Source organism: Mustela nivalis (assembly GCF_964662115.1).
Source record: "Mustela nivalis genome assembly, chromosome: 6".
In the NCBI taxonomy this organism is placed as follows: Eukaryota; Metazoa; Chordata; class Mammalia; order Carnivora; family Mustelidae; genus Mustela; species Mustela nivalis.
In genome coordinates, this window is record NC_139025.1 from 89,643,067 (window position 1) to 89,659,382 (window position 16,316).

Genomic DNA, 16,316 nt, shown 5'->3' on the forward strand with positions numbered 1-16,316 from the left:
GAAAAATAAACATACCGACAGCACAAAATGCTGCCAGAAGAGTGAGGGCTAATGACTGTGGGTCTGTTTGCTTTTAATCATTTAAATTCCATCCGGGAAAAGTCCACTGGAAGGAGTATTAAAATCCAAGCTGAAATTGTCATTTAGAATCAAGTTCTCGGGAAAGCGGGTGGGCAGGGTAGAGATTGACTATTAAATGGCGAATCATGGAACATTGATTTAAGATTTAACTGGATTTTATACTTTCCAAGAGGCCGTTTGGATCAGAGCATTTCTTTGGAGAAAGCGTACCTTGTTTCCCAGGCCTGTATCTGCTCACAGTTGGCTGGTGTGGTGATCATAGCACGTCTTGGGTGTTCTTCTGTGTGTGTTTGAGGAATGTCTCTCCAGTTTGCTCCTGGCTTTCCAGCCACATCGCCACAGAGCTGTGAGTCAGGAAAGGAGATTTTACTGTGCTCAGAGAAGATACTCTCCTGTATATTCCTGAGCAAAGTGACCCAAAGATAACGTGCACCTTTAACTTGGGTGAATTATGTCCTTTTACATTAAAGACGTTCCTTTCCCTGAGCTTAATCAAAATACTTTTTGATATGAGTTCCCATGCAAGCCTCACTTTGCTCCAGGGTCACATCCTCAGCTAACCATAGCTAGCTTTTTTGAAAATTCTTAACCAGTCTGTATGCTATTCTAGGGAGCATGTTAGTCTAAGAAAATACTCATCCTCAGCTAACCATAGCTAGCTTTTTTGAAAATTCTTAACCAGTCTGTATGCTATTCTAGGGAGCATGTTAGTCTAAGAAAATATTCATCCTCGCTACCAGTAAAGTCACTTATTAATTTGTGTTCCATGATTGCAAATGATATTTTGCCAGTAGGAGGACAACGTGGAAAAAGAAATGTTATGTTTAATGAATTCTGATCAATCTTGTGATGGATTATTTACCAAAAGGATGAACCCTGAATGCATAGAATTTTGAATTACTTGAACTACCTGGGGAGCAGTTTTCCTCTGTGTTGGGATCTGGATGACCAGGCACCTTCTACTCTTTGCATGTGCTTCAGCCCCAAGTGAGCTTCCTAACTCAGCTCACATCCCTCAGATATGTTCAAAGTCCCTGATGAGGACATGATGATTAAGCCAGTATCTCAGCAAAATAAGCCAATAAATCTGTGGAAATGACAAAATCGGCAAGGTCATGGTGCATCAGGTTTTGGGTTGGGCATCTATTATTGAATCATTATGCACATGAGAATCTTCTGGACTGTAGTTATGCAGCGGTTCTCTAAGTTTTCTGGAGAATGATGGATGGTCCCAGCAAAATCATGAAGAATTCACCTTTGATGAAAATATCACACTTGTATAAGTTCAAGCCCTTACGTATTAGAAATATATAGATAGAAATTTACACAGATCTCTATAGAGAGTTAGTATTTATTGGAAAGAAGAAGAAAAGAGAACCTTGATGTCACCTCCCCCCACTCCCGGAACACTCTGTGAAGGAGTTCAGGCACTAAGTCAGATCACAGAGCATTTTTCCTGTTGAAGACTTTCTTTTTCCTTATTTTATAATTCCAGTGTTGGTGCATTCCAAGTGATGTGTTCCTTTTTTCTACAAGGTGAGACCTAAATGGAGTTACTGTTTGTGTAAGTGTGCATGCGTGTGTGTGTGTGTATGTGTTTTAAGAAGGGAATCACCGTATACTAACTGTATAGTTAGGAGGTAAATGAATCTGGAAAGTGCTTCTTAGACTTAGTGACAAGGAAAAGTTTAAAAAAAGCATAATCACCATAGAAATAAAAGTAGAACGCTGAGATGGTTTGAGGTTTGTGAAAAATTTAGAAATTGATAAAGCATTAGGGAATTCTGTCTTTTTAATGGAAATAAAAATGAAGCAAGTGGATAATGTGGCCAAAGATTCAGGGCTATGTTTTCCACTTTCAGCATTTTGGTTTCCTTATTTTTAGTGTAACAAATTATTGTGGTTAAGGCTTGAGTATTGGTATTAATGTTTAATGAAAGTTATATATTTTTCCCTTCAAATATATAATTTGAAAAGACTTGCTGCATGCTTAGGTGTATAGTCTTATTACATTGAAGAGCCATTTTTTTTTTTCCCCAACAGAACACATCTGTGATTATTATATGATGGGAAAACAGTTCAGAGGAAAAGTGTTTTCCCTCAGTAGGCCTATCCTGAACAGTCCTTCTGCTTGTATAGCCTCTGCTCTGGGAGGAGTTGTTGTAGGGAGTAGACCACACTTTATCTGGTCTGTTCATCTGAGCAAAGATGCACTTCTTAAGTGACTACCTCTAACCAGAAAGAAGAAAGACTATAAATAGTGACTCTGCTTAAAATGATATTCATAAAGATCACCTATGCACTTAAAAGAAAGTAGGTGCTAAATAAATCTTCCAGCCTGACTCCACACTTGCCTGCTATATATATACATTGTAACTATGCGATATAACCCCAAATAATAATAACTTGCTTGTACTCCTGACACCAATTGATTTGTTTAGAGGAATAGGGAGGTTACAACAAACTAACTTCTTCTTTTGGGGTAAGTATATTTTGAAATGCTCTTCACATTTTATTATTATTCTGCTCCTAAATGATCAGTTTTCTTCTTCTTCCAAAACTATTTTTTTTTCCTTTGGAGAGGGAGAGAAAGAGAGAGTGCGCGTACATGCGATCAGAGGGAGAGTGAGAGGGAGGGGAAGAACAAGAATCGCAAGCCGACTTCACTCTCAGGGTGGAGCCCGACTTGGGGCTCGATCTCGCAGCCCTGAGATCGTGACCCGAGCTGAAATCAAGAGGCAGCTGCTCAGCTGAAAGATCCATCCAGGCACCTCTCCAAAGCCATTTTCTTTTCTTTCTTTTTTTTTTTTTTTAAATATTTTTATTTATTTATTTGAGAGACAGTGAGAGAGAGCATGAGAGGTGAGAAGGTCAGAGGGAGAAGCAGACTCCCCATGGAGCTGGGAGCCTGATGTGGGACTCGATCCCGGGACTCCGGGACGGTGACCTGAGCCAAAGGCGGTTGCTTAACCAACTGAGCCACCCAGGTGCCCCTCCAAAGCCATTTTTGATTCCACAATATTCTGAAGTAAAAAATCAGGTTGAAAATTAATTAATTATGGTTACCTTACAGAGGGTATTGGTTCTGAAGTCATGAAGCATATAGTTCTTTTAGGGGGTGTGGTTTAAGCAAAAAAATGCATATATATATATATATATATATATATATATATATATATCCTTTTGAAAAGCAGATAGAAATATCAGAATACATGATTAGTCTCAGGGGAAGTAGCAGGCAGGATGATGGCCCCCAAAGATGTCCGTGTCCTAATTCTCACAGCCAGTGAATGTGTTACCTTAAACTGTGAAGATTAATTAAGGTTGCAGATGGAATTAAGTTTGTTAATCAGCTGACCTTAAAAGAGGGAGATTACATTAGATTATTCAGGTGAGTCCAATGTAATCAAAAGAATCTTTAAAAGTGAAATGGGCAGGGAACAAGATCAGAGTGATGTGACAGGAGAGGAAATTGACCCACCACCACTGGCTTTGAAGATAGAGGGAAAAGCCACAAGCCACAGAACAGAATTGGCCTCCAGAAGCCGGAAAAGGCAAGCAAACATATTCTCCCCTATAGGGAATGCATCCCCCCCCCCCCCGGAGTATCTAGAAGGGAACACAGCTCTACTAAGTGAGATTTTAGCCTTGTGGGACCCATTTTGGATTTCTGACCTACAGAACTGTAAAACTGTGAATTTGTGTTGTTTGGTGCATTGTGTAGTTTGTTACAGCAACAGTAGTAACTGAATGCAGGAGGTGTCTCAGCTTCAGATCTGGCTTTGCTAATTCATTTCTCTCAGGTGTGATGTGAGTGGACTGTGATTTAGCTAAAGGCGAAGGTACTAGTATTCATCTTCATCCCCTCCAATAACTGGCACATTCTTAGCACAAAGGCATTCAGAGTTGTGAATATGTCCGTGAGATTTATAGACCTCATCCTTGGCTACATGTTCATAAGATTGAGCTGCACATTCAATTTCTTAATAGATTTGGGGAATATGTTTAGTGGCTTTACTTACACTAAACTGTACAACTAAATGAATTATATTTTCAAAAAACGTATTTTGAGTTGAAATAATTTTGTCCCACTCAATCAACTTATGGTTGGCTAACTGGCAAGGAAAACAATCCATTTCTAAGACCAGTGAGTTCGCATTCTGCGTTTAGCTGTGTAAATATAATGAGGAAGGGAGAAGGGGAGTTAAGGAGAGAGAGAGCATGCAAAGGAGGGGGGGGGAGAGATTGATTCTCCAAAGGTTTGACAATTAATATCCCAACCCCAGTCAATCTTGGTGGAAAAATGCTCAATTATGCAGTACCAGTTGAGGAATAGTTTTGCTGTCAAAAAGCTTGTACTTGTTGTGATTGAATGTGATTCAGGTAACCCCAGTGGAATGGTAAAGTCAGATAAAGTTGAGATTTGACTGGGTTTGCATGACCAATAACCTTTCCAATTTAATAGAATAAATAGTGCCTCTATGTGTGCTTAACATATTGACATTATCTATACCGGAGTGAATTATTTTTGAAGGAACGGAAGGATTTTCTGAAATCATGTTAGAGAAGACCTGTGATATGATAGCATTTGATCATCTGGATTTAAATATATCAAATGCAGGGCATGAAAACCTGCTAGGATTAGCCCAAGGTTCAGGTAATGGTTCTGTCTTGCTGTTCTTGTATGATAGTGGTGTTCCCCTGTACAGTTTATGAATGGAATCCAATATAATCTAATATAAAACTGCAAGATTAAAGAAAATCCAGGTCATTTAGAATTTTTCTTCATTTTTAAGTCATTAGTTCATTATGTGTACATGTATGTATCTAAATCTTTTTCTCATGGTAATTTCGCTAGTAGATTAGTGATATCAGACTTTTAAAGCATTTACAGAATTGACATAATTTTTGAGCTTTGCAAAATCATATTTGGGAAAATGTGTCAAAGCCATCAACAGAACTGATTTGGAATGTATTGTATTTTGGAACGTAAGGTATTTTTAGCATTACAAACTACAAATTAGAAGAAAGAAACATGCCAAGTATTTTAGCTTTTCTATACAGGCAAAGATATACAGTTGGGTCACTGACTATCTGGAGGGGATTTAGTTGCTAGGCCAAACAATGTACCTTAATATTTTGTGGCTCACTGACTCCTTTAAAATTTCGATGAAACCCACAGTCCCTTTCCTTAGAAAAAGTACACATACATACATATGCACACATACATGTTTTTATATTATGCATTTTTCCAGAAAGCTTATATAGACCTTGAATCCCCTTCATGAGCTTGCAAGGGTAAGAACTTGTTCTTTGAAACATCGTGAGTTTCTTGTCTGGACTATACTAAGACAATCACCTTGAACTTTGGTTTCTCAGAAGACTTCAGGAATGTGGCACCTTCATATTCTAAGGAATGAATTATTTTGGATGTACCGTAATTTAACATTTTAGCCAGTTGATGACCTAACGTCAGGTAGACCCACCCAATTATTTCTGCTCAAGGTCAGGGTTTTAAAGAAAGCAGAAAGTTTTAGATGGAAAGTGGATTCTAGGACTCAGAGTAAAGAATTCAGACAAAACCAAAGGTTATAAAGTGGAAGCAGATTCTGATTTCCCCAATGGGGTTGTTGAGTAAAAGTTGATGAAGGTAGGAAAGAACAAGAGTGGTCCTTACTGCTACGTCATCAAGGCCAGCAGGGTTGTATGTACAGGAGGTCTGCCTGGAGGTCCCAGAGGTACTGGGGGAGGTCCCTAGAACCTGGACACCAAAGTACTGGGCCATGGATTTAGAAAATGATCAAGAGACACAGGTGAAAGGGATGGGCTTGGGGAATGTCTATGCAATGTCAGCATTATGGCTGACTTGATTTTGAAACTTGATCTTTGGACTTAGGTGATTTTTATGCATCTTCTCTGTTATTGGGACAAAAAGCAGGCTGGGTTGATCTCACAAGGAGGAATAAGCGTGCAAGTCTGGCAGGAGTAGAAAAGCAATGCTAATCTGGGTTCTTTGGGAAAAGCACATGCATTTATATGGTCTATAGGTATCTAAATAAAATCATTAGCAGGCAAATTCTAGCATGACCTAATGTTACTTGCTCTATGGAAATCTTCTGGATTGCTCCTCTTTCCCTAATTAAAATTGTTGGTAATGTGACTGAGAAAGATGAGTTCAAATCCCCAGTACAATTTCTGATGACCTTTGATGACTTTCATCTTCGAAGATTTCTTTGTGAGTTCTTGAAAGATTTCATCAGGAATTCGGGTTCTCCACTCCAAGACTTTGTGGCTATTCTTTGATCTTGTTCTGGCATCAACCCAAACATGGAAATTTGCCTCTTTCTTTACTTTGCATGCACACACACACACACACACACACACACGCTCAAATGTTCACAAACATTAGCCATTGTAGTGTAAAACTGACTTTGCTGATGGTTTTAGGACATGAAGGTTAATATATTTCAACAACTCAATTGAAATGAAATGTTCAAAAGTTGGTGTGGACAACAAATAAGGGCATTTAGGAGAAATCTAGCCTTTTTCCTCCATAAACCAAGCCATAGACAGAGCATGGAGCTGTGTCTGCCCACAGGAAGGGTAACCTTTTAAGACTCATGCAAAGACACCATGCCATCCACTTACCAACACTTTTACTGACCCTATCCAGAGGTGGCATCTTTTCTGGCTTTGTACAAGGTTCCATATAGATTAGCTGCCATTCTGCCTGTGTTAGAGTCCTTTAGCTACTCTGCCATATTGTTTAGGTCTCCTGAAGAGCGCTGGAGGCAAACTCCATGGGTTTGAATCCCAGCTTGCCAAATACAAGCTGTGTGACAGAGGGGGAAGTTATTGAATCTATCTGTATCTCATTTTCCTCTTCTGTTAGGTTGGAATAGTAAAGCTTCTACTCACTTTATAGGGTCATTGTGAGGACTAAGTGACATATAAGCATGTAAAGAGCTTAGAAACGTTGTCTAGCGCATAGTGCTCAATAAAGGCTAGTCATTAATATTCTCCTAAATATGTCATTTATGCAATAAATGACAATATTTTATTCACATAATAAAATTTCTAGTAGTTTCATGTTACTGACAGAATAAAGTTCCAACACTTCAATCTGACATTTAAAGTCTGCTCACCACATCCCTTCATCCCTCTTCTTTGACATATGATGAAGGGTCAACGTTAGCCACATGGTTTGCTCCTGGACAGCCCAATCTCACTGTTCACCCCCAACTCCAAGTCTCCTCTCATGTTGCTGGATACACCTGATAGTACAATTCACGTGATACATTCTCAGAAGGCCGTTTACAAATGCATGTGAAGGTCAAAGAAAATATTTCCTTCCCCAGTGACTGAAAGAATAAAGGAAAGAAGAAGAGAGAAATCTAAGCATTCTTTAGCTGGTAGTCAATGAGAATTGAAATCAAAGGCTGAATTTGGGGTCTTCATTATCTTTGAATAAAATACACCCACCAAAGTATGTCTACTTGTAAACGAAACTACAAGGCAGATACCTCTTCTAGTTCCTTTTTCCTACCACTTTTCACCCAAATTAAGGAATCAATGTCTCTCCCAGAAATAGCTGATTTTCAGTAAGGAGGAAAGCCTAGAAGAGCTGATTTTATGAAGAGTGACAATTTAGATTATAGCAGGAGTGGGGTGTGTCATTTTTTTTTCTAAGTTGCCTTCAAATATCACCCTTTGGGCAGTCACTTAATTTGTGGGAACATGAGCATAGTTTGAATGCTAATTAATAAAAGAAGAAAATGAAAAGATGAAAGAGGGAGGGCATCCTGACCCCTACTGTTTATTTTCCTGCTCATGGTGGTTGTACTACTACTTCAGACTATTTAATTGGCCTCTTTCCCGTTCTTATGATCTAGTTCCTTCTGCTTTGTGACTGTCGCTTTGGTGTGTGAGAGAGGCTAAATGCCATTGATTTCCTTCTTTAATTTTGGTGATTATTTCTACACCCAGAGGAAAAAATCATCTGAGAGGCAATCCTAAAGACTGCTGACAAACTGGCAAGGCACTCAAGAGAGCAGATGATGCTACAGAGAAGGTTTTGTGTGCCCATGGGTAAATGAAATGGTTGGCTTATCTGACCTTTTGCTTTTGAAGCTGGCATCTTGACAAAGCATCACACGGCTAAGCAGGAGGGCTTGATGCTCTGACCAGGAGAGACACTGGGCCGTTCCACTCCTTAAAAACGCTCAACTAGTAACTATAAAAAAGAATGAGATCTTGCCGTTTGCGACAACATGGATGGACCTAGAGGGTGTTAGGCTAAGTGAAATAAGACAGAGAAAGACAAATACCATATGCTTTCATTCCTAGGTGGGATCTAAAAAAGCAAAACAAACAAACAAAAACACAGAATCATAAATATAGAGAACACACTGGGGTTGCCAGAGGGGAGGGTTTTGGGGGATGGGTGATTAGGTAAAGAGGATTTAGAGCTACAAGCTTCCAGTTATAAAAGAAATAAGTCATGGGGACAAAAAGCACAGCAAAGAGCATAAAGTTAATAATATTGTAATGTTCTATGGTGACAGACAGTGATTACACCTATCGTGGTGAGCATAGTGTTATGTATAGAATTATTAAATCACGTTTTACACCTGAAAATTATTGTAACATATGTCAATTAGACTTCAATTAAAAAAAATTACTGTGCTGGAAGGAGGAGACCTATTTTCTATTCTGCTCTGTAAGTTTTTCGACTGCTCCACATCATAATTTTTCATCTGTAAGATGAAGGGTCATTCATTGAAATAACCCGGCATTGTTTTAAGTACCCGGGATGGGTCAGTGAACGAAACTGACAAGATTCTTGCTCTTGGTGTGTTGGGGTGGGGGGATACGGGGAATGGAGGCAGTCAACAGACACATGAATTAATACAGAAGAAAATTCCAGATACTGGTAGCAGCTGTGGAGAGAAGAACACTGGGTGGGATGCAGAAAATGACTAGAAGAGGTGGATTAGGGGAGGTCTCTTTGAGGAGACAAGCATTTAAGCTGTACTTGAATGATGAGAATGAGTCATGCCATAGGGCAGCAGTTCTCAGAGAGAAGGCACAGTTGGTACAAAAAAAGACTAGAAGGCAACAATTAGGTGAGTGTCTTTGAGAGCCTGGCAGAATGCCAGGGTGAGGAGAATGAGAGGAGACTGACAAGAGATGTGATTAAAGAGGTGGGCGGGGGCCAGGGAAGACTTCGCTGATACTGTGAGGGGTTTGAGTTTATTCTCATCCTTGTGTAAACCCATTGAAGCAGCATTGTCCAGCAGAAATATAACATGAGCCACATATGTAATTTTAAAATGTTTAGTAGCCACGTTAAAAAAGTAAAAGAAATAGGTAAATTAGATTCAGTAAGTGTTATTTAACAAAGTATATAAAAGTATCGTTTCAACATGTAGTCACAATTAAAATTATTGAGATATTTTACACTCTCTTTTTGAATTAAGTCTTTGAAATCCTTGTGTATTTTACATTTATAGCACATTTCAGTTTGGATGCCAAATTCTCATTGGAAATAATTGATCTACATTAGGATTTCATAAAATTTACATTTGAGATGGTAGATTCACATACCCGGCTTGTTTCAAACACTTAAATGCTTTCCAATAATTAAATCCAGAATCAGTTCTTTAAATTTAGAATAATCAAAATTAAATAAAATTTAGCATTCAGTTCTTCAGTCACACTAGACTCAAGTGCTCAGTAAACATGTGGCCAGTGGCTGCCATATTGAATGGGTCAGGATTGGAGGGTTTCAAGCAATGAATGACAGGATTTGATTTGCGTTTAAAGGACCACTGGTTGCTGTGTGAAGAAAGGAGTGTGGCAGAGAAAGTATAGGTATTGGGAACTGATTACACAGAGGTCAGCAAACTTTTTCTGTCAAGGGTCAGATGATAAAAAGGAGCAAGATAGTAAATATTTAAGGCTTCGTGGGCCTTATAGCCTTTGTTGTACATAATTCCGCTATTGTAACACAAAAGCAGCCATAGGTGATACATGAAAGAATGAGCATGGTGGTGTTCTAATAAAACTTTATTGATGGACACTGGAATTTGAATTTTGTAGGCATTCACATGTCATGAAATATTAACCCTTTGATTGTTTTTCTTTTACAATCATTTAAAAATGTAAAAATGATTCTTAGCTTACAGGACATAAAAAAGAGGCAGCAAGTGGAATGGTGAGCTGGTGTTTGCTGACCGCCCCCCAAATCAGGGGTATTTGGCAGGAGCCCAAGTGGGGAGGTGATGGTGCTGGGGAGTTGCAGCAGTGGGAAGAATGTGATTCCTGTGGTTGAACTTGATGATAGTGTGGGGTTGGGAGCCAGGACAGAGGAGAGTCAAGAATGAAGGCATTAGGCTTCATTTTGAGTCTGACTAGATGGTTCCTAAAGTTGTCTTTAGCTCCAACAGTTTGTGATCTATGATTGTTAAGAGGAATCCACTTTTTGACTGGAGATTGGAATGGTACTCTACCTCCTCCTTGAGTGGATACATTCCAGTATCTGGAAATTATAAACCTGGGAATTTTCTCTGATAAAGGATTATTGTCTATTTCAGCTCCTCCCTGACAGCATCATTAAGCAATTTTATAATTTTTAATTTTTATTTTGTGGAATTCCATGGATCTCAAGATAAAGTTTTGTACAAAAGTATACTTTCGTACATGTACCAGTGATATGCTTCATTTCTGTATAGCTATGACAGTGTTTAAATTGATTTAGCTTGCTTGTTTTAAAACAAGTTCTATAGGAATTCTGGATCATTTAGGTCCTTCCCTCCCCTCTTGTTGTTCTGTCCTATTGTAGTTATCCCTGGGGAGCAAAGTTTTCATGGATTAAAACAGGAATTGATTTTTATTCTTAGCTTTTATTTGAATGTATCCTTTCACCTCAAATATATTATGCATCGCCAAAGAAACTCATAAATTATAGACTAAGCAAAAGTTAAAATTAGATCTGAGTGTGGTGTAAGGCCCAAAGGAAACTATTTGAAAAGGTTACAAGCTGTCAAAAAACAATTTGTATGGCTAAAAGCCACACAGTTAGATGCTGTTAATGGAGTATCTGCGATGATTATTTGGGCATTGGTTGCTTATTACATCTCTGTGGCAACTAATCAGTGTATTTCTTTGGAAGCCAGAGACAGCCGGAATTCGGCACCTCTAATACCAAAGAAGTGTGTGGTCGAATGTGCTGTGCCACATCAAATAAACCGCACCTCTTCTCTGTCCAGATTTTAATAATTCCCCACCCTTCCCAAATTGTCATTGGTGCTGATTGCAGGAATAAAGACTGGTTACTTCAGTGAAAGGATCATAAAGTCAATCATGTGGATAAAATTACTGAGCCATCCAGCCAGCTGGTCTCTATTTGGCCCCACTTTGGTTCATTAGTTTATGGGGTGAATTCACTCCATATTTAAGGAAAGCAAAAACGGCATCAAAACTCGTTTGTAATTAATTGCAGCTTTTTAGAAAGGAATGCATTTGCAAATGAAGAATATGCAATGCCAGAGCCTGATTTCTGATTATGTTATGCATCTGTCTAAAATGTAACTTTCTTTTCTGTTTATGTTAACGCTGGGTATAGGTTAGACACTTTTTCAGACCCTTACCACTATTTTCCGTGTTTTCAGAGTTTCTCCTTGCCAACTGCAGAAACTTTAAACTAGCGCATCATTGATTGGCGGGAGCCCGTGCATCTCCAAACAGTCATTTGAATGCCTGGCCATCTAATCTGGTGCCTGTCGCAATGTATTGTCATTCAGGTGATTAGATGGGCTTGTGCAACTGTAAGCTGAAGTTGAAATGACAATACATCACAAAAACATTGTGGTTTCCATGCTTTGTTAGTGGCAAAATGGCTAATGTTAATTACTTGGGCATTTAATGGACCCAGAAATAACAAATACATGATTCTCTTGATTTGGAAACCTTTTACAAAAGGACATAAAAGCAGTCAAGCAACTCTGGAGCTGTGCCTTGACACGTCTAACTCCTCATAAGGACCAAAGGAAGGGCAAAGGACACAGATGCTTTTAAACAAAAGGAACCCAGTAGGACAGAGCACTGATACTTAATGCTAGCTCTCGTAAACACAGAAAGGAAAAATCTGTTGAAAGAAGAAGCCAAATGTCATAAATATGCCTCCCTATGTCAAAGACTGGAATTAGTTCTCACAGAACACAACAGGCAAAGGCAAAACAGAACTTCAGTTGGCTACTTCTGGTGGAAATAATCTGCCCCAGAGTAAGTCAAGCCACTGACAAAAGCATTTTTTTTGGAAGTGATGGGTACTTGGGACGGGAGCCCTGTGGCTACAGAGCAAAAGCTCAAAATGTGTTTGGAGGGATGTCCAAGTATGCAAATCCCTACCAGATGCCATGAGACACGAGGGCCACAGGACTCATCGTGACATTTGGACCACCTTTGGATCATATCTCCTCTCCTTCCAAGTCCTGCCCCACCTGAACTTGCAACAAATTACCCACAAAGTGAAAGTTAAAGAAAAAGTCAGCAACATGTAAATGGACCCCTAGGAAAAAGAATCTGTTTCAGATGAGGGTGTCTCAAGACCCTCATTTGACATGAGGAGACTCAGACTCAGAGAAATGAAAATGATGAAGGAACTTACTCAAAATTACCTATGTAGTTAGTCAGTTGGGGTAATTAGCAGAGTATTTTACAAAATGACTTTAATATGTGTTTTAACTAATCCTCCAAAACAAATAAAACAAACAAAACACAAAAACTTATGAGGTAAGTAGAGAAAGTATGATCTTCAAAACATTTCGGGTAAAGGAAGTGAAATCCGGAGAAGTAAAGTAATTTGCCCAAGACCATCTAGCTAGGAAGTCCTGATCCCTTCTATGTAGTTCTTTTTGACTCTATGAACTTTCCATTACTATAAATTGCCTCCAGATTTAAATTCCTTTTTCTTCCCATGTAGTAGCCAAGCATAACGAAAAGCTAAAGCATGAGGAAAGAAAGAAAGGAACAAAGGAGTAGAATGAGCTTTGTGCCTAATTCCTCAGATAATAGCTTTCTCAATTAGAGTAGATAGGCTGAATACCTCCTGAGCACATCATTTGGGGAGAAAAACCTACACCTCCAATAACACTTCATAGATGAGCCAGTCTTTGCATTCTTTGAGCCTATTTTCCCTCTCTTCAGGTCCCTCAATATTCCTCCCCCCAAAATCCCCTCAAAATTAATACAGGCTCAAATAAAGTAAAAATGAATTGTTGCTTTCAAAAAATGACATAGGGCCCTGAGAAATGTATCCTGTCAGAAATGCAATTTTAATGGCCTAAGTTATATAAATGACACATAATAAAACATTATAATTACCTATTATTTACATGTGTGTTCTAAGAATTACTTAAAATTAATTGGGAGCAGGATTAACAATTTTAATCACTTTATGAAATATTCATGAGCATTCATAAAATCCACAAGGCTTTTCTTTAATGAATTAATGATATTTAATATCTTTTCACAGAATTTAAGGGCAGAAAAACCCAATTTGATAATGCAGTGTAAGGTTCTGAAGTTACTCTCCGTCTCGCTGAAGAAATGACTGCGGGCACATTGTTCTTAGCTGTCCATTCCATCCATTGGGACACAAATGAGTCTTTTCTGCTTTTGATCATGAACCAGGTTCTCCCAGCTGAATCTATTTGATGTGACAAAAACCATAACCAGAATACCTTTGCAGCTAGTACTTACAGTTTCTAAAATATGCGTTCTGATGCTAGGGGCAGGAAATCACAGCCACTGTGTAGACCACTCTGGGCACTAAGCTGAAGGGATATCTAGAATCTCAGGGCAAGATCTGAAATTATTTCTTTCTATAATGGAAGTGAAAGAGAGTCAAGATGAGGTGGTTGGGGTTAGTCATCTGGAGGGGGACAACTCACTATGTGTATATGGGGGTGCCAAAGTATATTCTTAAATCTTTTTTTTTTCTTTTAAGATTTATTTATTTTATTTGCAAGAGAGAGAGCTGGAGAGGGAGAGGAAGAGAGGGAGAGACAGAAGCAGGCTCCCCACAGCTGATCAGGGACCCACCTCACAAGGCTTGATCCTAGGAACGTGGGTTCATGACCTGAGCCAAAGGCAGATGCTTAACCAACTGAGCCACCCAGGTGTCCAAAGTATCTTCTTAAGTCTTAATTGTTTGTGTTCTCCAACCACCCGTACACTTTTCCTCAAATCCAGCAGGGAGGTACCAACTATAGCCAGGACTAAAGTAAAGTAAATGAGATAATTAAATCATAACATATTGTCAAGGAAATATTACTGGCAAAATGGGGGAGATTATTTTTATCTTTTCCAGTTGTAACCCTGACATTTATTATATAACTATAGTTAACCCAATTAACTATAGTTAAATAAGACATGATGCTTTGTCTAGAAGTTGAGTCTAAAATTTTACAGTTAATAAAACAACCTTTATAATATTATGATGTGAATTGTAGAATGCAATAGTATAAATGAATGCTCAGGGAAAAAACCAATAATGAGCTCTATGTCACTAAATCCCTATGAAGGAAAATAGTCTTAGCAGAATACATGAAGGGATGGCAGATTCTCTGTTAGATTTCTTTTGCTTTTTTTTCACTTCCTTTCACTCATACTCAGTTGCTAGAGTTTCCTTTTGTTTTAGGTCATCAACTAACTTGTGTTTTTCATTTTCCTTGAATATCCTTCTCCGTAAATGGTGTTTATAGGAGTGGGTTGGGTATGTGGTAAGTTTTCTGACTTCCTGACTGAGAATTTTTTCCTTTTGTTTTTACACTTGAGTAGAAAATCAGGAGTTCAAAACTATTTCTCCCCAGGCCATTGGAAGAACTGATCCATTGTTTACAACATTCCACAGCAATTCAAATTATCATTCTTTTCTATGAATCTTGGTTTTGTTGTTGTTGTTTTTGTTTGTTTTTAGTCTCCTTCAGTTCACAGAATTTGTTCTCTTTGTAAAAAACGTTTTCTTTTGGGGCGCCTGGGTGGCTCAGTTGTTGGGCGTCTGCCTTTGGCTCAGGTCATGATCCAGGGATCTGGGATCGAGCCCCGCATCAGGCTCCCTGCTCCGCGGGAAGCCTGCTTCTCCCCCTCCCCCGCCTCCTGCTTGTGTTCCGTCTCTTGCTGTCTCTGTCAAATAAATAAAATATTAAAAAACAAAAAGTTTTCTTTTACCCCTTTGCCCCTCTCCAACTCTTGATCTCTTGCTAGATGGATGTTGGATAGCCACATCTTTTAACATTTCACCCATCATTTTCATCTCTTTTTCTTTTTGCTCTTCATTCAAGGAAATGGTGTCTATTCCGTCATCCTGATCCACCAGTTTGGTTACAGCACTCTGCTTTCTGTTATTTAGTTTGTACGCTAAGGTTGTCATTTGTCACCCATACTTCTAATTATCTCTTTACTGTCTATAATAATTTAGTGTCTTAAGTATTTTTTTCTTATTGTGGTCTATTCTAATTTTCTGGACCTATTAACTTCTTTATTTTCTCTGAGGAAATTAATGAGAATTTTCTTAAAGTATTTTTCTGCTTCTTCAAAGGTCAGATTTTTTGTTTGTTCACTTTCATCCTTCTTGTTGATGCCATTGACTTTTTCTCAATGGCCCCTGCTCGGTGATTCTCAGTTCATATTTGGAAATGATGGGCCAATGTAATTGATAGGGATTAATTAAAATGAATTGACTCTGTAGTCACAAATAGCAGCATGTAAACACACTTTAGTACTATGGTTTGGTTATATTTTCTTTAGTAAAATCCACGAGGAAATAGAACGGGAGGGCGGAAGACATGAAGGGAAGGCCGCTCATCTCAAGGAACAAATATTTCCGACTCCAGCTCTAGGTCTCTGTGAAATGTTTGTCCCTTTAGATGTGACGTGAAACTATAACCAGCACACTGCATATTACAAATGACAAAACAGGCAGGGGGCTAAGTGACTTGGCAAAAATAGTAATTATGATTTTCCTTTTGCATTAGTAATTAAATTTAGAAAGGAAGCACATTATACATTTCTTTGAAGCCACATTGACTTTGCCCCGCATGTGGATTCGTCTTTCTAGAAGGTGGTATTGAGGTGATAAAGCACCCTGAGATGAGGGTGGATATGGTTCTCTCAACTAGTTCTCTCAACTATGGTTCTCTCATCTAGAAACTAGATGTTTCTCAAATGGT

At 38.6% G+C, this 16,316-nt stretch overlaps 1 long non-coding RNA gene across 1 annotated transcript in view; it reads left to right on the top strand.

Moving 5' to 3' along the window:
• LOC309867195 overlaps positions 1 to 13,738 on the top strand; it is a 34,184-nt gene extending 20,446 nt beyond the window's left edge. Inside the window, exon 3 of the long non-coding RNA XR_014313036.1 lies at positions 13,619 to 13,738. This is a non-coding gene — a long non-coding RNA (uncharacterized lncRNA). The remainder of the gene's footprint in view (positions 1 to 13,618) is intronic.
• Positions 13,739 to 16,316: the final 2,578 nt, after the last annotated feature.